Below are 25,873 nucleotides of genomic sequence, written 5' to 3'. Positions count from 1 at the left end.
TAATTTGCTGCAAGAAGGGGCTTTCCGTATGACATATGATTAAAAACCGTTTCACGGTGTAAAAGCAGTTCGGGAACAGTGTCTGTGTTAAAACTTTTTAAAAACTAAAAATTATGTATTCACTAAGGATTTATGAGGTCCAAATTGTGATATATTTTATCAAATCTGATTCTAATCATATTATGTGCAAGACATCTGCGATTGCAAATGCCCATGATTAATTTTAGTGCTACGTTATACATTATAGTATGCATACATGTAAATGACGATACTGCTTTATTATACCGTATGGATTGATAATTAGCAACCGACCAACAAGCTGTTGTTTACAATAATAGTGATAAACAAAACTTAGCGGTTAATATCTTTATAGAACAATAAGAAACTCCGCTTTGAACGGTATGACAATGTGTTTTTGGGGTAGCAAAACATACACAACAAAGCAAGTTTGGATGTGGAATATTGATATGTTTCTTTCGATGTTACACCTCGGCTTTAAATTCGTTTATAATTTACACGTCGAATTTATTAAATACTAGCGATGTGAAAAATAAGTTCATAATTGAAATTAAAGCTTTAAAGATTATTTACACGGTGGCATGTTTTCACATAGAATGATTACAAAAATACCTGTCGCAACGATACTGATAATTTGTGAGTTGCATGATCTTAATTCATCAATCAATGACATTTTACATGTAGTTTTAAAGCGAAGGCATACTTCTTGTTAAAAGTATTAGGTTTGAATGGCTAAGCCTAATAAAATATGCGGCACAAATAAAACCGGTATGTAGCAATGCAGCTTTTGTGATGCTCAAAGGTTAACTATATATTAAGTCGCTGGTAAAATTATTTAAGTTTAATTGGAGTTAAAACTTTCAATTTTCAATATATTTTCAGATTTTCTAGGACGATTGAAAGCATACTACATGAAAAAAATGAAAATGCTACCTGTTTCGCCAATATGGTATGGTCGTGAGAAATCGATTATGGACATATTTGTACCGATACAATTTCACCGTGTCGCAATCGAGAAAATCGGATCACGAAGAGATACGGAACAAAAGGTAGAAACATACAAGGACATGTTTTATAAAGACACCACATTGAGCGACCGAGTATCCATACAAGGAGATCCTGGAATGGGTAAGACTACGTTTCTTGCTAAATTAGTCCTTGACTGGTGCGGTTCAGATTCGTCAAAAGTTTCTAAGACCAGTTCTAATTTCCGTGATGTAGAAACATTGCAGAATTTCCGATTTGTATTTTACATAAAATTTCGAGACTCAATTGGGCAGAGTAAAGTAGTGGACATGATCAAAACACAAATTATTGATGAAATTTACTTTAATGAAATGCAACAGACAGAGGCATATAATCTACTCGGAAGCATCATGGAGCGGGAGACATGCCTTGCATCTATTGATGGATTAAACGAATGGACCGATCACACAAATGAAAATCCTATACCAAAAATGTATACTTTGTCCAAGAAATGTGTAGTTTTAATAACTTTTAATAACGACCATGGAAAATGGCTGATTAGCGTATCAAAGATACTGAAATCGGAACACTTATAGAAGTGGTTGGAATAAGTGACACTGAACAGCTTACACAAAATATGCTACGTTCTTTGACGGAAGACGATCAAGTGTCATATAAAGAATGTATGGCCTACGCAGAGGAACGTAAATTAAACCATTTTCTGTCGTCGCCTTGGATGCTGACACTCCTAGTTAATTTATGGGTGGACAAAACGTTTTTAAGTGGATCGTCATGCGAAATAAATAAAGTTCTGATATACACCCTTTTCAACAAGGAGCTACCAAATAAGGGGTTAACAGAACCCATCCCAATGAAAAAAGCAGTTTTCGAGCATCACACAGAGATTTGTAACGCACTAGCAAGGGTTGCATTTAATTTCACGTTTGGCTTTGAAAAGTCACTTGTATTTAGCAAACATGAACTTTTAAGTACTGAAATGTTGTCAAATGAACAACTCGAGTTTGCCATCAGATCTGGTATTTTGAATGAACGACATTGTTTCACAGCAGCAGCATGTAAATCACATATTTCATTTCTACATGAAACCGTCCAGGAATTCTTTGCTGCTTCTTATATCGCTAATTTATCGGAGGACGAAATTACGGATGTGTTCAACAAAAGTAATTTTAATGTGCTCGCAATCAGTCAGGTAATCATTTATCTCAGTGGACTAAAGTGTGAGGTAGCTAATAAAGTAATAGCCCATTTGTCAAAGGACATTCTCAAAAACCTATACACCGGACACATTTATTGTTGGATCATATGATCCTAACACAACCTTAACATTTCAAAAAACCGTCGTTAATACGAATTCAAAGAGCGGTATTAACATCACATCAGAAATGAATTGTCTTGTTTTATCTGTTTTAGTGCAAGATATGATGATAAGCTGTTATCACGAGGCAAAAGTCAGCCGACAAAAACAAAATCGTCTGAAGATGAGTGATTTCACATTTCATGCATATCTAAACAAGACCAAGAACGCTGATTTAATCCAAATGTTAATGATGAACACCTCTAATGTACGCACACTCTTGTTAAAAAGAAATGTACTACAAGAAAATCAGATAGTAACAGTCATTAAACAGTCAAAATATAGTATAGAACGCTTAAAGACGCCAGGATCTCGTGGAATTATATCCGCCTTACATTCTCTGAACAAAAAACAGTTGACTTTAATCGGAAATCACGATGCGTCATTGTTTTCCGGGCTGCTGCCATCCCTGAAAAGCCTGACGTTTTTGCGGATAGAAGAATCTGACTTTAACAAAGATATATTCCTACCTTCCTCCGTAAAATATTTATGTTTACTTAAAAGCAGATGTTCTGTTGAATGTGCTGAGCGGCTGCTTGTTCATTTAGCCCAGGTAAGCCACCCTGTCCGTTGTAATCTGGGCGAAATATATACAACAGAAAACACTGATTTCAATATAGCCAATCTGCGACCGTGCATTGTATCATGCGACATGTTTGAAGTCCAACTATGCTTTGGGGAGGGCGCGGACGAGTTGTTTGAAATAATAAGTGCAACGAATTTGGGAAAGATTCAATTCGAAACGGCTGATGGATTTTTATTATCATCGCAACGTCTTCACACACTTTTAGCAAATTAAAAGAAATATATTTAGTTGGAACCTATAGTTGTCCCTGGAATTTAATGTTGCCAAGATTGTTACAGTATATCGTATTGATCCATTGCAAACTCTCCTTTGAAGTTTTGTGCAGCATTTTGATCACACTCTCTTCATTAGATCACCCTGTCACGATTACGATGGCGGATGTTGTATTGCAGTCAAGTGAAGACACCCGTGCAGCCGATTCACATACAAATGTGTGCAATTTGCGATCTGAAATGCTGTCGCATGACCTGTCAAATATTCAGATATCAGTGCACAACGTCAGTAAGAAACTGTTTGAAATATTGCGTGATACAAGTATAGGGGTCCTTAACCTGCAAACGGCTGAGTATGCATCATTAGCATCAGAGATTCTTCACACGCTAAGCAAGCTAACTAAGCTTTATCTGTGGGGGACCTATACGGGTCAATCTGATTTCAAGCTGCCTGCTTCATTGCAGTGTATTAGTCTGCAGAAAGTCGAATATTCATCTGAGTGGTTGTGCAGCTTGTGGATGTCGCTCTCTTCATTAGATCATCATGTGAAGTGTGAGCTGTTCGATGTTGTATTGCAGTCAAGTGAAGAAAACCGTAGACATGAATCACATACGCATTTATTGGACTTGCGGTCTGAAATTCTGTCACATGACCTGTCCAATATTAATTTATTTGTGAACACCGGCAGTAAAAGAACTGTTTGCAATGTTATGTGATACAAGTATAGGTATTCTAGACCTGAACATGGCTGAGTGTGCATCATCAGCATCAGAGATTCTTCACACGCTAAACAAGCTAACAAAGCTTTATTTGAGAGGGACCTATATGGGTCGATGTGATCTCAAGCTGCCTGCTTCATTGCAGTGTATTAGTCTGCAGGAGGTTTAATGTTCATCTGAGTGGCTGTGCAGCTTGTTGGTCACGCTCTCTTCATTAGATCATCCTGTCGAGTGTGAGCTGTGGAATGTTGAATTGAAGGCAAGTGAAGAAACCCGTGGATACGAACCACATACACATGTATTAGACTTTCGATCTGAAATACTGTCACATGACCTGACCAATATTGAGATATTAGTGAAAAATGGTTGTAAGAAACTGTTTGAAATATTACGTGATACCATAAGGGATCCTTAACCTGAAAACGGTCGAGTGTGCATGATTAGCATCAGAGATTCTTCACACGCTAAACAGGCTAACAAAGCTTTATTTGTGGGGGAGTGGGGGACCTATACGGGTCGATGTGATCTCAAGATACCTGCTTCATTGCAGTGTATTAGTCTGCAGGAAGTCAAATGTTCATCCGAATGGCTGTGCAGCTTGTGGATGTCGCTCTCTTCATTAGATCATCATGTGAAGTGTGAGCTGTGGGATGTTGTATTGCAGTCAAATGAAGAAGCCGATGGAAACGAATTATATTCACATTTATTAGACTTGCGATCTGAAATACTGTCACATGACATGCCCAATATGCAGATATTAGTGAAAACTGGAAATAAGGAACTGTTTAATATATTACGTGATACAAGTATAGGGATCCTTGACCTGAAAACGGCTGATAGTGCCTCATTAGCATCAGAGATTTTTCCTACGCTGAACAGACTAACAAAGCTTTATTTGAGAGCGACCTATACAGGTCGATGTGATCTCAAGCTGCCTGGATTATTGCAGTGTATTAGTCTGCAGAGTGTCGAATGTTCATCTGAGTGGTTGTACAGTTTGTGGATCATGCTTTCTTCATTAGATCATAATGTCACCTGTGAGCTTTGAAATGTTGTATTGCAGTCACGTAAAGAAACAGGTGACGACGAATCACAAACACAAGTATCGGACATGAGATCTGAAATACTATCACATGACATGTCTAATATTGAGATATTTGTGAAAACTGACAAAAAGGAACTGTTTTAAATATTACTTGATACAAGTATAGGGATCCTTAACCTACAAACGGCTGATAGTGCCTCATTAGCATCAGAGATTCTTCACACGCTCAACAAACTAACAAAGCTTTATTTTAGGGGGACCTTTACGGGTCGATGTGGTCTGAAGCTGCCTGGATCATTGTAGTGTTTTAGTCTGCAGAGTTTCGAATGTTCATCTGAGTGGTTGTGCAGTTTGTGCATCACGCTCTCTTCATTAGATCATAATGTAACCTGTGAGCTTTGAAATGTTGTATTGCAGTCACGTAAAGAAACAGATGACGACGAATCACAAACACAAGTATCGGACCTGAGATCTGAAATACTCTCACATGACATGTCCAATATTGAGATATTAGTGAAAACTGACACAAAGGAACTGTTTGAAATATTACGTGATACAAGTATAGGGTTCCTAGACCTGAGAACGGCTTATTGTGCCTCATTAGCATCAGCTATTCTTAACACGCTAAATAAGCTAACAAAGCTTGATTTGTGGGGGACCTATACGGGTCGATGTGATCTCAAGATACCTGCTTGATTGCAGGGTATTAGTCTGCAGAAAGTCGAATGTTCATCTGAGTAGCTGTGCAGCTTGTGGATGTTGCTCTCTTCATTAGATCATCATGTGAAGTGTGAGCTGTGGGATGTTGTATTGCAGTCAAATGAAGAAGCCGGTGGAAACGAATTATATTCACATTTATTACACTTGCGATCTGAAATACTGTCACATGACATGTCCAATATGCAGATATTAGTGAAAACTGACAGTAAGGAACTGTTTGAAATATTACGTGATACAAGTATAGGGATCCTTGACCTGATAACGGCTGATAGTGCCTCATTAGCATCAGAGATTTTTCATACGCTGAACAGACTAACAAAGCTTTATTTGAGAGCGACCTATACAGGTCGATGTGATCTCAAGCTGCCTGGATTATTGTAGTGTATAAGTCTGCAGAGTGTCGAATGTTCATCTGAGTGGCTGTGCAGCTTGTGGATCACGCTCTCTTCATTAGATCATAATGTCACCTGTGAGCTTTGGAATTTTGTATTGCAGTCACGTAAAGAAACAGGTGACGACGAATCACAAACACAAGTATCGGACATGAGATCTGAAATACTATCACATGACATGTCTAATATTGAGATATTAGTGAAAACTGAAAAAAGGAACTGTTTGAAATATTACTTGATACAAGTATAGGGATCCTGAACCTACAAACGGCTGATAGTGCCTCATTAGCATCAGAGATTCTTCACACGCTCAACAAACTAACAAAGCTTTATTTTAGGGGGACCTATACGGGTCGATTTGGTCTCAAGCTGCCTGGATCATTGCAGTGTATTAGTCTGCAGAGTGTCGAATGTTTATCTGAGTGGTTGTGCAGTTTGTGGATCACGCTCTCTTCATTAGATCATAATGTCACCTGTGAGCTTTGGAATGTTGTATTGCAGTCACGTAAAGAAACAGGTGACAACAAATCACAAACACAAGTATCGGACCTGAGATCTAAAATACTCTCACATGACATGTCCAATATTGAGATATTAGTGAAAACAGACAAAAAGGAACTGTTTGAAATATTACGTGATACAAGTATTGGGTTCCTAGACCTGAGAATGGCTGATTGTTCCTCATTAGCATCAGAGATTCTTCACACGCTCAACAAGGTAACAAAGCTGCATTTGCGGGGGACCTATACGGGTCGATGTGATCTCAAGCTGCCTGCCTCAATACAGTCCATTACGCTGCAGAATGCCGAATGCTCATCTGAGTGGCTGTGCAGCTTTTTTATCACGCTGTCGGAAGTACACCATCAAGTTGACTGTACAATGTTTGATTTTCTTGTAAAAACAAGTGATACAGAAAGTGGGATTGAGAGAGATATTACTGTTATTCGTAGTGAATTGTTGTCATGTGACTTATCTCATGTTAAGCTAAACGTTGAATACAATAGTATAATCCCTTTTGAACTTGTTCGTGGTACGAATATAAATTCTCTGTTACTCACAGCTGATGACGATGCGTCCCTGGATTTGGGTACACAAAGCTCGTTTCCAGGGAATTCACATGACACGTTTTGATCACAAATTACCTTCTACTCTGCAGTTAATGATTTTATGTGATGGACATTGTTCACCAGATTGGTTGAACAGTTTGATGATAAACCTGTCTACAGTAGGCCATGCTGTGCGTTTGTACTTGTATAAATATGCTGTGGTATCGAGTGGTGAGTCACATGCCATGAATTTGGAACCGCCCATATTGAAATCTGCAGAGTTGTCGAATGTTAAATTAGAGTTGATGAAGGACTCCCCTGGACTGTATGAAACGTTACCCACAATTAATCTTACCAGTCTGAACATGACGCAAATAGAAAATCCTGAGATGCTGTCACGGACACTGCCTCTACTCAACCACTTGCAGCAGCTAAGGATTTGTTTAAAACAATATATGGGGATGAAACTACCAGGATCTATCAGTATGTGTTTATAATTTACACAACATTGTCCCCTTCATCGTTACAACATTTCGTACAGTGCATGTATACCGCACAACATAACGTACAATGTAAATTGTTGTTCCGTGTTGAAGGGAATGAAGATGATTATACGAGAATTAAACACGAAGTTTGTAAACTGGAGTCAGTAGAAATGCAAAAGTTCGAAGTTGTAGACAAACGACCTTTTCGGGTGGCTGTTGCTGCTGCTGCTACTCTTTCTGCTACCTCTGATGAGGCTGATGACGATTTTGATAAGCATTTACTACGAAGAGAGGGATATATTGATTCAAGAACGTGGTTGCACTATTATAAAATTCGACTCAAATTTCATTTTAGATAAGATTCATTCCGCTCGATAAACTTTAGCGCCTTTAATATTATTTTGTTAAGCTGTGTATATGACCGATTTCATGAAATATTATAGGGAGTCTATTCTTACAACTTATGCCTAAATTTCAGGTTATCGCATTAACTGATTTTCTGCAAATATAATCAATATGTACATCACAGATATATAATTCAAAGTTTCTGTCTAATCTGCCTTTGAATAACACATTCTATACATAAAGGTATATATTTATATTTAATAAAATCACATTTCGGAAAACAAATTTTAAAACGATCAGATACGTTAACCGTTATATTAATAAATTACTATTTATCAAAAAATTAAGACTTAAACTCAATTTTCACTCTTTTGATTTAATGATATAAATATATCCCATGCTCGGCATATTTCTGTATAGAGAACCATTTCAGCCATTATATGTACATGTTCAGAAATAGCATAACCTTTTATTAAGAGTAATTAGATATGCGTTCTACTGGGAATTACTTAGATTCACACTGTCAGAAAATGTTTTTTGAATGAATTAACCAACAGCGCTTTTATAAGAAGGCAAACCCGTGAAATTTCAAATATCGAACAGTATTGTGATTCATAGGTCGGCATAACAGAATAACATGCTCAAAACTCATAATGTACTAGAATGTCAAGTACGCATTGAAAATACTTGTTTCAAATCTTGACACAGGCTCGATTTCTTTAATCACATATCAAAATCAAAACAACTTGCGTTTTTTCTCAAATACGTCTTTTATGCAACCGGACATTAAACAATAATACAACGTTCAAATGGTAACGTAGAAACATGGCAATGTCTTTCCGAAATGACAACCATAAACAAGTGGTATTGGTGATGCGTCCAATATATTGAAAACGAAATGCTTAGTATTCTCTTGCAGCTGTCTTCTGTAGACATGTAAATATTACATACATTCAATAAGTTAGTATTACGTCATTGTTGACTGAAGCTGTTTGTAATAAAATAATTGCCTGTGTTGATTGATATTTTGATAAGCCATACTTATTGGTGAAGAAACACAAAAATGCTGTACGGAGGTTATAGATGTATGTTTTGTCATATTTACAATATTTAAATATGTATAATAAACCTGATTAAATTATTATTAAATAACAAATATAAAATATACTGAAGACACCATACATACAATAAATTAAAATTGTTTCTTGCAAATTTTCATTAATATCCATTAGCTTTGTAAAATATGAAGGTTTTTGTGTAGTTATTGTCTCTACTTTTTCGTTTAAACAATTGATATCACCTTTATGTGTATGATTCGTTCAAGTGAGCAAAAAGGTTCTGAATACAGTACACTATCTCTTAAACAGTGGCTTCAGTGGTTTTATATATCACTCTATACAATCTGAAATGACCAAACCAAGAGCTATGAGAAAATTACTACGGGGTCCTCCACGTAGCCTGTGTACATATGCATTGTTTAAGCGCTATTATAAACTTTAGTAATACTGCATCATGTGAAACAACTTAAGCGTCAGTCTTATTGAAGGTGACATTATTTTTGTTGGTAAAGCATTTTATTTACGGATTATTATATACGTATTAAATGAATTTGTCATTGTTTTCCATTTGTTGACATCAAATCCATGCATGTTTTATGCTAGATATAAACTTTAAAAAAATACATGTTCTCTTAATTTATAATAAGTGCACGCTTAGCTTATTTTGTGTACATATGTACATGTGTATTTGTTTAATTATAATTGTCTTACTACAGGTATGTACATAGTCCGAGATTAGCTTGTGCAGTCCGCACAGGCTTATCATGGGCGACACTTTAAGCCTAAACTAGATTTTTGCTAAGAACGAAAAATATCATAAAAGCGGAAAGTGTCGTCCCTGATTAGCCTGTGAGGACTGCACAGGCCAATCTGGGACGACAATTTACGCACATTCTTATAACCCTTTTTTCACAGAGCGCGGCCCAAATAAATAAGAGTAAATACGTGTTTACCACAAGATACTTAGTCGTTAAGATAAGGAATACGGTCTCTAGTATTCGATTCACATCGCTTCAATAAAGTGAATACGTATATATCACATGATGCTCAGTGGTTAATACGAGCAAATTAGTACCGTTTATGGCTTGTATTATAAGAATTAAACAATTTGAAATGTGTACTTTATTGAAAGTTAGAGTTGCTATATATTATTGTTCTGTTGATTACCGCACTGCAATAATAATTGGCGCTAATTGAGCACGCGTCCGCATGCCTAAATTACGTACTTGAAGGATGCGTACATACAATTGTATGAATCATTTACGTACAATTTTCGATTTGACCATGAATATTAGTTTAGTTTATTTAAGTCTCATCAGCATAATATACAATCACAACATACAATAAAACATAAGCATAACAAGATAAGTATTGATGCAAAGCATCAAAGGGCGTCGGGAATTTCAGTGTAAAAGGCACTAATGAAGTTACATTGAACGATTTTTTTTCTACTGTAAATATTAATATATTGGCCGATTATTTTAAACAAAATAGAAAAAGATACTTGTATAACCATTTTCTATGATTTTGTGTTATAACCCCCAAATAACCATTATATATGATGTTGTGTTATAACCCCCAAATAACCATTTTCTATGATTTGTGTTGTAACCCCCAAATATTTCATAGTTCATTTTATTTACATTGGTTTCCTTTTTTTACTGGAATCCGTGTGCAGTTTTCATTAATGGAACAGAACTGTGTAGGTTTTAAAAAATCTGCTTCATCTTGTATAAGCGTAATTTCATATTTTTCTCAACTTCAAGTGGAGATGATTCTGAACTTATTCTTACGTTGCTCATTTACGATAGGGGTTGAGTACTCATTAATATGAAAACACTGTCAACGTTTTAATGTGTTTACGACCCCCCCCCCCATCCACCCTCTCACACATATATTTCATGGGCATAATAAAAACAAAAAATGGTTACAATAAAACAGCATATTTATTTAAACTAAAATGTCTACATCAAAACAAAAAATTAACATAGAACACAAATAAAATAATTTGATTCTACTGGGGCTCGAACCTTGGGCCTCTCACATGTGAAGCGAGCGTGTAACCACTACACTACGGAACCGCTTGAAAAAAAAACCTTATAACTAAGATATTAATAAGTGACTGTAGTGTAACGGTTATCAATAAATCAATAAACCGTGTAATCAATGTCGTCTTGTAAAATTGAAGAAAATACGCGTTAACCAAAACTCGAACAGCAAAAGTCTGCGCTATTGTTAGAAAAACCACAAAATAAATATATTTTGATTATATTTTGTTTTTATACAAAAACCAGATGGTTCACCGGTTCGCGTATTTGCCCAGTCCCTGTGATCAGTTATTAATTAAAAGAATTAGCATTGCATTATTAGCAATAAATGTTGTAGTAAATGTAATAGGCACAAATGCAGTACTTATTTACACTAAATTACACAAAAAAATCACCACTATGCAAGATATTCTGACAACAAAAATATTTACATTGATCCGTAAAATAACTTCTCCTCCCATAAGCGAAAAAAGACGTATTACATACGAGTCGCCGCACTTCAGTGCGACGCCAATAATAAAATGCTGCCATTCGGAAGTATCGAGTTATAAGATACTAGAATATTATATCAACATTAGAATCATCATACACTTATAGTGAAATGAAAGGGAATTTACAGAAACAGTAACAAGAGCTACAAAGTTACTTCTCTTCCAAATACCATAAAGTTATATAATCTCCATTAAAGTCTGGAAATCAGTTAAACAGCTTTGTACAATCCTATAGTTATGAGACTAGGTCACATACAGCACAGACAGTACAGTTAAAGACTCTATTACATAATTAAAGTTTGATTGACCACTCTGACCCCTCCTAAAACGTGCCATAAGAAATTAACCATAAAATACTGAAAGCGAAAATAAAGCACTATTGAGCATAGTAAAAAAAGTCTTACAAAATCATATATCGCCTATGGTCAGACCATCTACGAACTGGTCAGTGGTGACACTCAAACACAGGGATAAAACAGTAATTATCAAATTAAAAAGGTAATGTTAAGTCATTTATACAATAAAATTCTTAAGTATTAAAACAGTTTTAATTCTAGGTCGCAAATGACAAACACACCATTTTATTAATACTATTTGAATGATGGTTAAGTACATATGTATAATAGATAGTATAACAAAAAATCTAAACAGGGAATTGGTGGATAGAAACAAGACTTTAAATTTAAGAGTGACTGAGTCAACTTGAAAGGTGTGTACTCATCTCCCACCTAGAACATTAATGTACATTAAAGCACACTAAAAGAAATACTAAGGTATGCAGTTGCTATTTATACAGAATATTAAAGTGACGTTGAAGAATAATTGTAACAGGTTTTTGCCCTAAGTTTAACAATATGATTGTTGGAGAGAATATATATAAGCTTATCCTCATCACCTAGATTCACAAATTCTGACATAAGACTACTACCATGTTAAATAAGATTCTTCAACAATCGAAAAATCTTTAAAAGTCTCGTCTGCATTAATTATAACATAAAATCAATCTTTCATCCAAAAGTGTCCCTTTAAAAAACGAAAAATACCAGCTCGATGTTGTATTACTTGTTATTTCCTTAGGTATGCAAAGACAAGATCACATGGACGTTCATTCAGGCAAATATTGGCAAATTGCAACACATTTGAAATCAACCAATGTGCATTAATTTTAGATCATGCTAATTTTGTCCTCACGACTTTACCTCAAAACTTCTTAATCTTAATCTAAATGGCCGCTGCGTAGATTGAGTAGAGCACAGCTGAAAAAATCACAATATTCCAGCGGTCATTCACCAAACATAGAACACGTTTAAAAAAATATACGGTTCTAATGCTATACATGTTGGAATTGTTAACCCTTAGCAAGTTTACACATGTAAATGCCTGCACGTGTACTTACTTTAAGAAATTAGAAGTTTGACTTAACGGAACGACACTTTTTAAGGGTGTCCGGTTAGCGCAGTGGTCGGTACATGGGCTTTTTGCCCAGGCGACCCGGGTTCAAACCCCGCTTCCGCCTGTTCGTCACTATACCGGGCAGATGAGATTTCTTCCGAGTACTTTGCCTTCCCACACAGCACAAGTACACACCAAAGTTGGAAGCCTGGAAATTGCAGCAATAATTCAAACCTTTCCAGACTTTCGTAAATCTGGTTAGATAATCAGGTGGGAATGCTGGAACACACTCCGGATCATCTCATAATGCAGCCTTAGGCGCGTAAGGACCGTATAAACAAAACATACCAGGCCCGTACCCAGGCCCTGGGCCCCGAGACATCCCCAAGCTGGCTGTCGAGTTAAGAATTTAAATAATAGGCCTACTGTAAATTGTTCTCTCATGAAATGGCCCACAGTACACTCTCCAAATATATAAAAGAGCAGATATGCTTTATTAACCAGATTTACAAGAGGATCAGCGCTCGCCAGTGGAGATAAGCCCTTAGGCAAGTTTTAATCACATTGAACACGCATCCCCGATCAGTCAATTACCCCTGGTGATCCTATATGCTTCATCTATCGATGGTTAATGTAACACATCTTCTGATTGGCAAAGAAAAAATAAGCTGCGAATGGAAGTAACTGATACAGGAGGTGGAAGGTCTGAACATTGCTGACGTAAATAATTTGTGAAAAACAAATCATCTTGGAAGCAATTAGAGAGGTTATATAGATAATTGGCATGAATTGAACCAGTGAGTTACTTTTTCTAAGTCAAAGGCCAGTAACTTCGCCAAAAAAAACAAAGGAGCGGAACGACACGCGTACTTCATCTGTAAGTCATGTAGGTACCCTCACACACCAAATATCATGTCATTGTTCTAAAGAATTATCAAAATAAGTTGGAAACATTAAACTGCTATATGCCACCCTACCGGGGGCATCAAAATAAGCCCACTATCTGCAAGAGCTGCGTACAAAAACCTCCAGAAAACGCTCATTATAGAGAAAATGTTAAGTCCAAGGCCCATAACTACGCCAAAAATCAATGGACCGGAACGAATTTCACACTTCATCTGTAGGTCATATAGGTAGACTCATATACCAAAAAAAATCAGCTCAAGGTCTAAAAGTGCTGCGTAAAAATCCCTCCGGAAAACGGTTATTATAGAGAACATTTCTAAGTCCTATCTAATTCGGAGTTGTAGACGATTGTGGTTTATCTGTGTTGATAATGGTGAAAGTACAAATTTGTAGTAGATGAGGAACATTTTATTAGGAATTTAAATTAACACTGTTGAGGAGGTTTAAATTCAAATCTGATTTACGTGTAAAATCCCATACATTTATATCACAAAAAACGCTTTTTAAGCATAAAAATTCACATTGAAAAGTGCCGAATTCAACAAATTTAACATTTGAGAGGCAGGACCTCTCCCACGCCCTCTCCGGTTGACTCCCTCCCCCTCCCGGTCCAAAATTCCTGCATATGGCTCTTTTTTTGTTAAAATAAAAAGGTTTACTGAATAAATAGTGGGATAAATAGAATAATAGATTGGTGTTGATAATAGATCAGGTTTATCATGCTCGGTAAGGCTTGCGCTTATGTTTTCTAAGCCTCGCATGATAAACCTGGTCTATAATCAACACTAACCTATTATTCTCTATGAAGAATATTGCAACTATGTCCCAGCAAACATTTCAAATCGGTCCGATATCGGCCCGATATTTATTTCAATATCGGCCCGACATCGGTAATTACATCGGCCCGAGACCGGGAGTGCAACACGGCGCAATGTTTGCCCGACATCGGTATGTATATCGGCCCGACATCGGTAATTACATGAGCCCGAGACCGGGAGTGCAACACGGCTCGATGTTGGCCCGACATTGGTATGTATATCGGCGATACCTTCTTGAGCCAGCATGGTGCCGACATACTTTTAACCATTCCTCAGTCTCTGTCTAGTCTCAATTGTTTTTAATTGTTGTTGGTAGTGTTAAGGGCCTACCATTAAAACAGTTTCTTAAATAAATGAAAGAACATTTTCTTCAAACAACATTTTATTTTTACATTCTTTTTAACCAAACTGGAACACAGTATTTGCTAAGTATACTACTGTTTTGAAACTGAAAATAAACTTATTTAGTACTAATTCCAACATTTTAATTCTAATGGTGTAAAATTAATTAAAATATACGTTACAACAAATGTATAAGAACTTATTTAAACAGACTCTATAATTCTACTGGTACAGAAACTGAAAAAAGTAACATATTGAAACAAAATGTTAAATGACAAAATGACTTGAGTATTGTATTTTGGTAAAAGAATAGTCAGCAAATGTAAATAAAATAGAGAATTATGAAAAAACGAACGTTTCCAACATGCATAATGTATACATGGAAAATTACCAAACATAAATGTATAAATGGCTCATATCACCCATATTATCAAAACTGGTCTATATACCCTGGCAATAAATAAAATAACCATTTCTTTAAACTGGATGGCGTACGAAACACATGAAATAGTAACAATTAAGACTAGTCAGCAAAAAACAACATAGTATATAGTCATACGAAACACAAAAAATAGTAACAAGTACGACTAGTCAGCAAAATACAACATAGTAGTCATACGATACACAAAAAAAGGAACAAGTAAGACTAGTCAGCAAAATACAACATAGTAGTCATACGATACACAATAAATAGTAACAAGTAAGACTAGTCAGCAAAATACAACAATGAAGTCATACAATACACAAAAAATAGTAACAAGTAAGACTAGTCAGCAACATACAACAAAGTAGTCATACGATACACAAAAAATAGTAACAAGTAAGACTAGTCAGCAAAATACAACAATGAAGTCATACGATACACAAAAAATAGTAACAAGACTAGTCAGCAAAATACAACATAGTAGTCATACGATACACACAAAATTGTAACAAGTAAATTCAGCAAATTTCTATCCAGCAACAAAAGAACAACAACAAAGTATTGGTACTTTTAACCATTCCCCAGTCCCTGTCTGGCCTCAATTATTTGTAATTGTTGTTGGTATTGTTAAGGGCCAACCATTTAACCAGTTCCTTAAATAAATGAAAGAAAAATTTCCTGTAAACAAAGTTTTATTTTAACATTCTATTCAACCAAACTGGAACAATTAAAGTATTTGTTAATAATACTACTAACTTAAGTGAAAATGTAAAAAAATATACTTATGTATTACTCATTCCAAATTTTTTATTCTAATGGTGTAAAACATATTTATATATACCAAAACTAACAAATGTAAAACAAATTATGTAAAAAGTCAATATAATTCTACTGGTACAGCAACTAAAAAATTAACATTTTTAAACAAACTGTTTCATGACAAATCGACTGAGTTTTCTTTAAAAAAAAAGACTATTACCTAAATAGCTTAAATTGTGTATGTGTTACTTTTCAATATATTCGTGTTATTATTGAAAAGTAACACATACACAATTTAAGTTATTTAGGTAATAAAGGCTAAAAATAATAACAATAAAAACACTGCTTCCATCATTATGCATAAAAGTTGTGTAAAATAACTAAAATAAGTAATTACAAGTTCAAAGAGACCTTTACATAATAAATGATTCCAGTAGAAAACTTAATTCACAGTTTAAACAAACAAGTTATAATAAATTGCGACGCTTCATCACGTTTCTTGTCCGCCCTTGCTTTTCTACCACCGTTATGATCAGAGGCTGTTTGTAACCATTCTCTGCACTCAATTTCAACTTCTGCAGCATTTCAAGGAACCCATGACAGCTTCTGAAAATGGTTATGCAATGTAGGCTCATATTATTAGGATATTCATTCTATGTTCAAACAGGATTGCAAGAATTAACGATCCTGGGCAGTTTAACAAATGACATTTCTTAACACTTTTTACATTACAATGAAGACTATTTCTGAAAAAAAGGAAACAAGCCGGATGTAATTTTGTAATTTGCATGTAAATATTTTGAACTGTGACCAAGTCTTTTACACATACTATGACAACTTACTGTGCACAGCAACAGACAATCGAAGTTCTCCAAAAGCTGCCTTTCGTTTCTTTCCATGCCTGTTATTCTGCTTGGCGACCACATTCGACATGCTATGAAATGTGGTGTTTATTGAAGTTAGCTCTTCAGTGGGTTTTGCCTGCAATTACAGCAACTACTAACAACGACACTTGACTAATACACTCACATGAGCATCGACTGTACACCTTGTCAGGATGGCAGACGTCGTCCTCGGCAGTACACACTTCGAGGGAAATACTCGTCTGCTGTCGTCGTCGGCTGCACACCACCGATCCTCCTGGGAATACCTATCCCTCGCACAGGCTAAACCTCCAGGGCAAGACACTTAGTCACAGGCTGATACTTACGTCACAGGCTTACACTTATATATCCTCCTGGAAATAATTACCTCAGGAAACACGTCTGCACACGTCCGCGGACTGGGTACTGGGTAGCAAGAGAGCATGGTCATCCCATCAGGCATCTGCGTCCATCCGATTGGCTCCACATCATGCAGCATGGTCCCGTCACATGAACGACGCAAGCCGGATACCATTCTGCAGGGGGCGTGGCATCGGATGTCACTGGCACTACACTCCCCTCACTTTTCTCTTTTTGGGACGACCCCCTACTCACAAAGGAATCGTCCCACCGAATGTCATAGTCAGTCCGCAACAGACGTCCCGTCGCACCCGAGGAAGTATATTGACTATCTCTCGGACCCCAATGCCCCTTTCGTAAGCAAGGAGGGCGCCTTCGCCATGCAACGTACTCTAAAGCCACTGCGCCCAAGCCGTCCCATGCACCCCAAGGAAGTATATTGACTATCTCTCGGACCCAATGCCCCTTTCGTAAGCAAGGAGGGCGCCTTCGCCATGCGATGTACGCCTAGACGCAGCGACCTAGCGGATCTATGACCGTGCCCGGACTCCCCAAAGTCAGGACAACCTAATTGTTTCAAAACTACAGGCACGCCACAACGTGCGCAGAATGTGGGTCTCAACCCTAAATAGACCACAACTAATTTAACCCATTGGCCGGTTTTCATACGACCACCAAGAATATTTTAATATGCATGCATACCCCAATTAAAGTGTAATACCCTCCATAAAATGTCAGTGATCCCTGGTCTGAAATAAATGAAAATAGAATGCTAACATTTAAGTATTGCTTTATATTGCCGTTATGGGCTCGCCTAGCCAGTAAATCCACAAAGCTTTAGCCATGGTCAGCCTTCAGCTGTGAACAGTTACACTAAAATTTCACTAACAAACTTACCTAAATAATAATTACCACCACGTTGGGTGACATGCAACAGATTCCAACGGTTCCTGACATGCAATAGTTCCCCACAGTTCCTGACATGCAACAATTTACATCTTCTAATGGCATAATATACAATTATGACATGCCCATGAGTGGTTATTCGGAGAAATATAAATAAAAGTGGCTGAAAGAGCTCACAGCTGGATCTGATAAGAGTATTCTAAATGCCTCGCCCTGCCGCCAACTACCCCCCAGTATTAGCGAGGCGACGTGTACCCATTACGACATCAGGCGTATTACACTCGCGTGAAAACACACCATCAGTACAAGTACGAAATAATAATAATAATTAATATAAATGTTAATATGTCTATAATGCTTGCATTTCTACTATTTAACAACAACACTACAACAATTATAATGTTTGTTTTTTCTATATATTTACGGGTGGCAATACCAACCCAAACATCTCCACCCCACTCAAGGAAACATGAACAGAAAAATGAAAAAAGGTATCAGTTGCCGGATGTCATGACAGTGAAATCAACCCTGCGTTGTCACGGAGACCAAGAGTAACCAGTCTAATAATGTATATTCGAAGTTACTAAATAATAACCAAACAATGGACTGGTGGGCGAGGCCATTAAGGGACTAATCGAATAAGTAGACACGTGCCTGATTAATCAAACACATCGATTCTATCAACAGAATTGTTTGACACATAACAAGTTTACACTTCACTGACACTAAATGGAGCGAAACACAACTAAAATAAAACAAGAAAAACAGAGAACTATTAAAGGTACCCACCCCCACCCTTTAACTAGATAATTACTTCAGGCCCCCACGCTCGCTTAGACACTTACCTAATTTCCACCGCTGGGACCGCTCCCAACGGCGAGAACATGAGGGTCGCCACCCTTCAGAGCCACGCCTGAAAGGTCCCCGAGATCCATCCTCCGAGATCTTCAGGCGTACACACGCGGCGACTCCGTAACCGCACGTACCGCTCTGGCGGTTTATCGAGGAGTCGACATGACTAAACTGGTTCCTCTGGGTGTTACCAGAGGGAAACCGGCGACTGGACAACTCCTGAGGGACTATGCCGACAGGTCTCTTGGGCAACCCCGTTAGGACTATGCCGACAGAGTTCCCGTAGCTAGACGACTCTTCTAACGTGCTCTGAAAACCGGACAACACCTGTGGGACTATGCCGACAGGTCTCCTGGGTAATTCTGTTAGGACTGTGCCGACAGAGTTCCCGTAGCTAGACGACTCTTCTAACGTGCTCCGAAGACTGGACGACTCCTGTGGGACTATCCCGACAGGTCTCTTGGGCAACTCTGTTAGGACTGTGCCGACAGAGTTCCCGTAGCTAGACGACTCTTCTAACGTGCTCCGAAAATTGGGCAACTCTGTTCGGACTGTGCCGACAGAGTTCCCGTAGCTAGACGACTCTTCTAACGTGCTCCGAAGACTGGACGACTCCTGTGGGACTATGCCGACAGGTCTCTTCGGCAACTCTGTTAGGACTGTGCCGACAGAGTTCCCGTAGCTAGACGACTCTTCTAACGTGCTCCGAAAACTGGACAACTCCTGTGGGACTATACCAGGTCTCTTGGGCAACCCTTTAAGGACTATGCCGACAGGGTTTCCGTAGCTAAACGACTCTTCTGACGTGCTCCGAAAACTGGACAACTCCTGTGGGACTATGCCGACAGGTCTCTTGGGCAACCCTGTAAGGACTATGCCGACAGGGTTCCCGTAGCTAGACGATTCTTCTGACGTGCTCCGAAAACTGGACAACTCCTGTGGGACTATGCCGACAGGTCTCTTGGGCAACCCTGTGAAGACTATGCCGACAGGGTTCCCGTAGCTAGACGACTCTTCTGACGTGCTCCGAAAGCTGGACAACTCCTGTGGGACTATGCCGACAGGTCTCTTGGGCAACCCTGTAAGGACTATGCCGACAGGGTTCCCGTAGCTAGACGATTCTTCTGACGTGCTCCGAAAACTGGACAACTCCTGTGGGACTATGCTGACAGGTCTCTTGGGCAACCCTGTAAGGACTATGCCGACAGGGTTCCCTTATCTAGACGATTCTTCTGTCGTGCTCCGAAAACTGGACAACTCCTGTGGGACTATGCCGACAGGTCTCTTGGGCAACCCTGTGAAGACTATGCCGACAGGGTTCCCGTAGCTAGACGACTCTTCTGACGTGCTCCGAAAGCTGGACAACTCCTGTGGGACTATGCCGACAGGTCACTTGGGCAACCCTGTAAGGACTATGCCGACAGGGTTCCCGTAGCTAGACGATTCTTCTGACGTGCTCCGAAAACTGGACAACTCCTGTGGGACTATGCTGACAGGTCTCTTGGGCAACCCTGTAAGGACTATGCCGACAGGGTTCCCGTAGCTAGACGATTCTTCTGTCGTGCTCCGAAAACTGGACAACTCCTGTGGGACTATGCCGACAGGTCTCTTGGGCAACCCTGAAAGGACTATGCCGACAGGGTTCCCGTAGCTAGACGACTCTTCTAGGGCTGCGATCGGGACGATCTCGCTAGTGTCCATCTCGACAACCTCCTGTTCCGCAGCCGTCCTGGAGCTTCCTGGGGCCGCATCCAGGTCGGCCCTGTCGTCGTCGTCCATCTGTGCCGCCCAACTTGCGTTAGATCGAGGGCCCAACCCATCCACATCATTTAGAAGCAGAATCTGATTCATCTCAAAGCTAGTGTCTATACAGAAAGGAAATGGGAAAGTGAATACTCCGCAACACCGATGACAAAGACACCCTCCGCTGTAGATTCACCGTCACCGACGTCGCCAGTCTCACCGTTGCCCCTTACAGTGCTCATATCGGTGCACACCCCAATGTGACGGACAACTTCGCAAACTGTAGGTAGCTGCAACGGAACCGCATCATCGATGCCTTCGGTGAACTCGTCTCCTCTGCCGCCGACGCCGCCAGTCTCATCGTTGCCTCCTTCAGTGCTCTCGTCGTGGCACACCCCAATGTGACGGACAACTTCTTGAACGGTCGGCAGCTTGATGTTACTAGTGGAGACTCGGTAACCGCACGCACTGTTCCAGCGGACTTCCGATGTTACGCCATAACCGGAAGCCCTTTTCCGACGGTCTGCCGCGGTGACACCACAACTGGACGCTTTCTCCCGGCTGTCTTCCGTGGTAACGCCAGCCGGATCTGCATGTCCGGCGGTCGGGGTGGCCCTATTTCCAGACTGGACCGCCACCCGCTGCACGCGAAACGTACCGACATAACTAGAACCCGCATGGTCCCGCTCAGTGCTCTCATCGGTGACCATCTGTGGATCCCGGACGACTTCTGAAGCTGTCGGCAACGCAAACGGAACTGCGTCATGCACGTGGTCGGTATGCTGTAGGCTTCCCCCCTCGAGGCTCAAAACCTGCCCATCAAAAATAATAGTGGCCTCTGCCATATTGATGATGGCCCTGCCCGGATTCATCAAAATGTCGAAACCAAGTAGCATATCGACATCTGTCGGGGCTACATACAAATGCTCCTGATACCAGCAGTTACCAATCTTTAACTTAACTGGGCCTACGACAAAACCTGCATGGAGGCGTCCCTTCCCGTCATCAACAGCTTGACATCACGCCGTTTGGGAGGTGGCTGCTTCATGGCCTTATAAACCCGATCTGAGATGAGGCTGACCTCCGCTGCCGAATCAATCACTGCATCAATCATTACGTCACCAACCTGGACCTTCAAACGAAACTGCGCAGCTGAACCCAACTGGCTGACGTGGCCTACTTCCGGTCTATTCTGCTGCTCAGCCGCCTCGGTCACTGACAGCGGTATCGACTCATTGATAGCCACGGACCCGGCGCCCACACGACAACCACACCGGAAATGTTCCAAATCACCAAACAAGCACGATATGTCCCGCCTCGCCATTATGGGATACTCGCCCCAATTTGAACCATACCTTCCTCGCTTCGATCCCTCGGGGCGGACATTTGATTTTTGGTACCCACTACGGTACCCGTTGTTTCGCCGGTTCCCGGCGCTCCCATGGTAAACATTTGGGTCGGATCCCCTTTCGTAGGCATGTTGTTTCCGATGCCCACGTGGACCGCTGCCACCCGTACCCTCGGGACACCTAACCTGGCGTTCCTTATTGAACACCCGGTTATGGGCGCTGTCTTCATTGGAACCTTCGGCCGCATACTTGCCATACAATCTCTCGCCTCCATCGGAACGGAACACTTGAACCGGTTGTCTGACGCGGGAATCATCGTCCTGGCTCCCACAAGAGTTCGACAATCGCTCCACAGAACCTCGTATTCGATCGACCACCTGGGTCAATTTGTCGACCGCCGACCCACTTACCGTATCTGGAGAAGGTGCTCTTGTTACCTCGTGAACACACCTCGACTCTTCTCGCTCACCCTCTTGGCTATCCATCGGAGCCGCGGCGCAAGCCAACTGAACATGGCTATATATCTTCATCATGTTCATCGCATCACCCATCGATGTGGGTAACTGCAGGCTTACATGCTTGCCGGCCTCCTTGTCAAGCAAACCGTGACAAAACTTCGTCACTGCCTGCTCAGTGGCGTACGCGTAGGGCAGATCACGAAATGCCGTTGTCGCCAGCGTCAGCACCCGACCGGACCAATCGTCTAGGGACTCGTTAACTTCTTGTTGGGTATCCTGGAAACGACCCTGCGCGGTGGCTGGGAGCTCCCTGGCACCAAAGCGCTCCTGAAGCCGCTGCATAAGCTCGGCGTAAGGTAACGTCTCCCTTCCTTCGGTCAGTAATGCATAAAAGTCCACCGCCTTACCAGTTAAACACCAACCAAGACAATCACCGAATTCTTCGTCAGACCAATCTTGCATTCTGGCGTAACGCTCAAACTTCCTCTTAAACAACAACCAATTGCTGAACCCATCAAATAGCAGGCTCTTTGGCAGCTTGGTCAAAACACCCCAATCCCGCTGGGTCGGGGGGTTTATTAGGCCTAGAGGGCTTGTCTCAACGGGGACACAGCTGGGTAGGGTAAGGTTACCTGCAACGGGTGGATTGTTGAGTGCAAGGTTATTACCTACTATAGGTAAATTGCTTGCTAATGTGAGATAACCTACCGCCGGTAGGGTGCTTTGCACGGGAACACTACTCACAACGGTTGGGTTATTGAGAAGCCACTTACAACAGGTTAGTTGTTAGGCAGTGCGAAGCCAGTAACAACAGGTTGGTTGTTATACAGTGAGACGCTACTTGCAACAGGTTGGTTGCTAGGCAGTGAGACGCCACTTGCAACAGGTTGGTTGTCATACAGTGAGACGCCACTTACAACAGGTTGGTTGTTAGGCATGGTGAAATGGGTTGGACAAGGACGCATTAAAGGAGCAGGAGGGCTTCTTGGGGCCCAAAAGTGTCCCAAATATTCTGCGGACGTCTCTCTAAATTGTGCTTGCACATTGTAATCTGCCGCGCGCCAGGGGCTATGCGCTGAAGGGGCCATTGAGGAGGCCTCTGAAGTAACCGAGCGACAAAGGCTACTTCGTCTAGGTCGCTTGATTGCCTACCAGCCCTCATCTGGGGCAAACCTAACGACTGGGGCGGGGCGGGGACGCTTGATGCGACATCAGACGGTATTGGCATGCCTGTTACCACCAGAGGATCTGGCTGAAACAACAGACCCTTGGGGAACAAAGGCTTTGCAAACTGGGGAAGGAAATCGCTCCATATCCCCGGGAACTCCTCCCATCGAGTGATGTCCGCCTCTAAATCTGATATCTGAGAGGCTAGCACTGCCTTCATCTGGTCCTGGTTTAGGTATGGCGTGCTTACAAACATTGGCTCTGGGGCCCTGGACCTACTTGGGTGTTCTTCTTCCGTTCCACTGGCCTGGGACGCCGCTGCAAGCATTGGATTTTCTGCAAAATACAGCTGGTCTAACTTCTTCTCAACTAGGGGCCGCCCAATTAGTACCTCCAAGGTGTCCAGGTCTAGGTTACCTGACCCTTGTCTAAGTTGGACAATGACCCGCGCCAATTTGGGCCCTATTCCGGAGATCAACATAAACGTTTGTGGGGGTCGAAATTTACACGCACAAGCTGTGGACCCGGAGAAATATTTCGACTGCTCATTTCTAATGCAGCACAGTACACAAAAAATTGAAGAAACACAGCACACACAATAAAAAAATACCTCTAACAATTTATTTCCAAATTCAATGCAAATATTAATTGCAATAAAACAATTATTTCACCATATCCATTACACCAATCCAAAACAAAACACTACCCAACCCGCGCTGCTCTAGCTACGCCACAGACGGACTTGTTCATAAACCCCGATTTCTGGTACTCTGTTTACATTTTGAACAGCGACGCAAATATTGTAAACATGCAGGTCATCTGGTGCACTTTGATCCGCACCAATGATCACGCGACCTCGAAATGCAGTCAGACCACGTGGTCACCTTGCAACACGTCTAAAAATAGACGGCTGGTCCGATACACATGTCTAGCATAGACCACTTTACAGTACAATTGGATTGGAAAAATATACAAACTAAATACGATTCGTGGTTCAATTTAATCACAGGATGCCGACTTTTGCAAAGAATGAGCCAAACCGTTAAACACAATTGTCACTTCACCCCACTTCCAGACACCATTGTGGTGTTTATGTAGGTTAGCTCTTCAGTGGGTTTTGCCTGCAATTACAGCAGCTACTAACAACGACACTTGACTAAAACACTCACATGAGCATCGACTGTACACCTTGTCAGGGTGGCAGACGTCGTCCTCGGCAGTACACACTTCGAGGGAAATACTCGTCTGCTGTCGTCGTCGGCTGCACACCACCGATCCTCCTGGAATACCTACCCCTCGCACAGGCTAAACCTCCAGGGCAAGACACTAAGTCACAGGCTGATACTTACGTCACAGGCTTACACTTATATTTCCTCCTGGAAATACTTACCCCAGGGAACACGTCTGCACACGTCCGCGGACTGGGTTACGTGGGTAGCAAGAGAGCATGGTCATCCCATCAGGCATCTGCGTCCATCCGATTGGCTCCACATCATGCAGCATGGTCCCGTCACATGAACGACGCAAGCCGGATACCATTCTGCAGGGGGCGTGGCATCGGATGTCACTGGCACTACAGAAATAAAACAAACATTAGAAAGTCGCGAAAACATGTGACATTTAATGACAGATAACAATTTCGGAAAAAAAGCTTTAACAAACATTGTCAATTAAACAATTAAAATTGATTCCTAACCTGAATAGCTAAAAATGTTCAGGTCAGAGTGTTTTTACCTTGATAATTTCGAAATAATTCAATACAGCTATCTCCCGCCTGGATCTTCACTGCAAATTTAAAATGCCAAGGGAAAAAACCGCGGTAATTTCTTTTGACAACTGTTACCCTTCTTGGACACACCATTACATTTTTATTTTATACAAAGTATCATTCACGTTGTTTAATTAAAACAGATATATACAAATAAATTTAATGCAACAAGTAATTAAAACGAAAATAATCAAAGTAACCTTTCTCTAAAGTGTTAATTATGATATCGGGCCTATGTTGGTCCGACATCATACTTTAA

This window comes from Dreissena polymorpha, chromosome 7 (assembly GCF_020536995.1).
Source record: "Dreissena polymorpha isolate Duluth1 chromosome 7, UMN_Dpol_1.0, whole genome shotgun sequence".
Taxonomy (NCBI): domain Eukaryota; kingdom Metazoa; phylum Mollusca; class Bivalvia; order Myida; family Dreissenidae; genus Dreissena; species Dreissena polymorpha.
The sequence above is the reverse complement of the archived record's forward strand: the minus strand, read 5'-3'. Positions refer to the sequence as shown.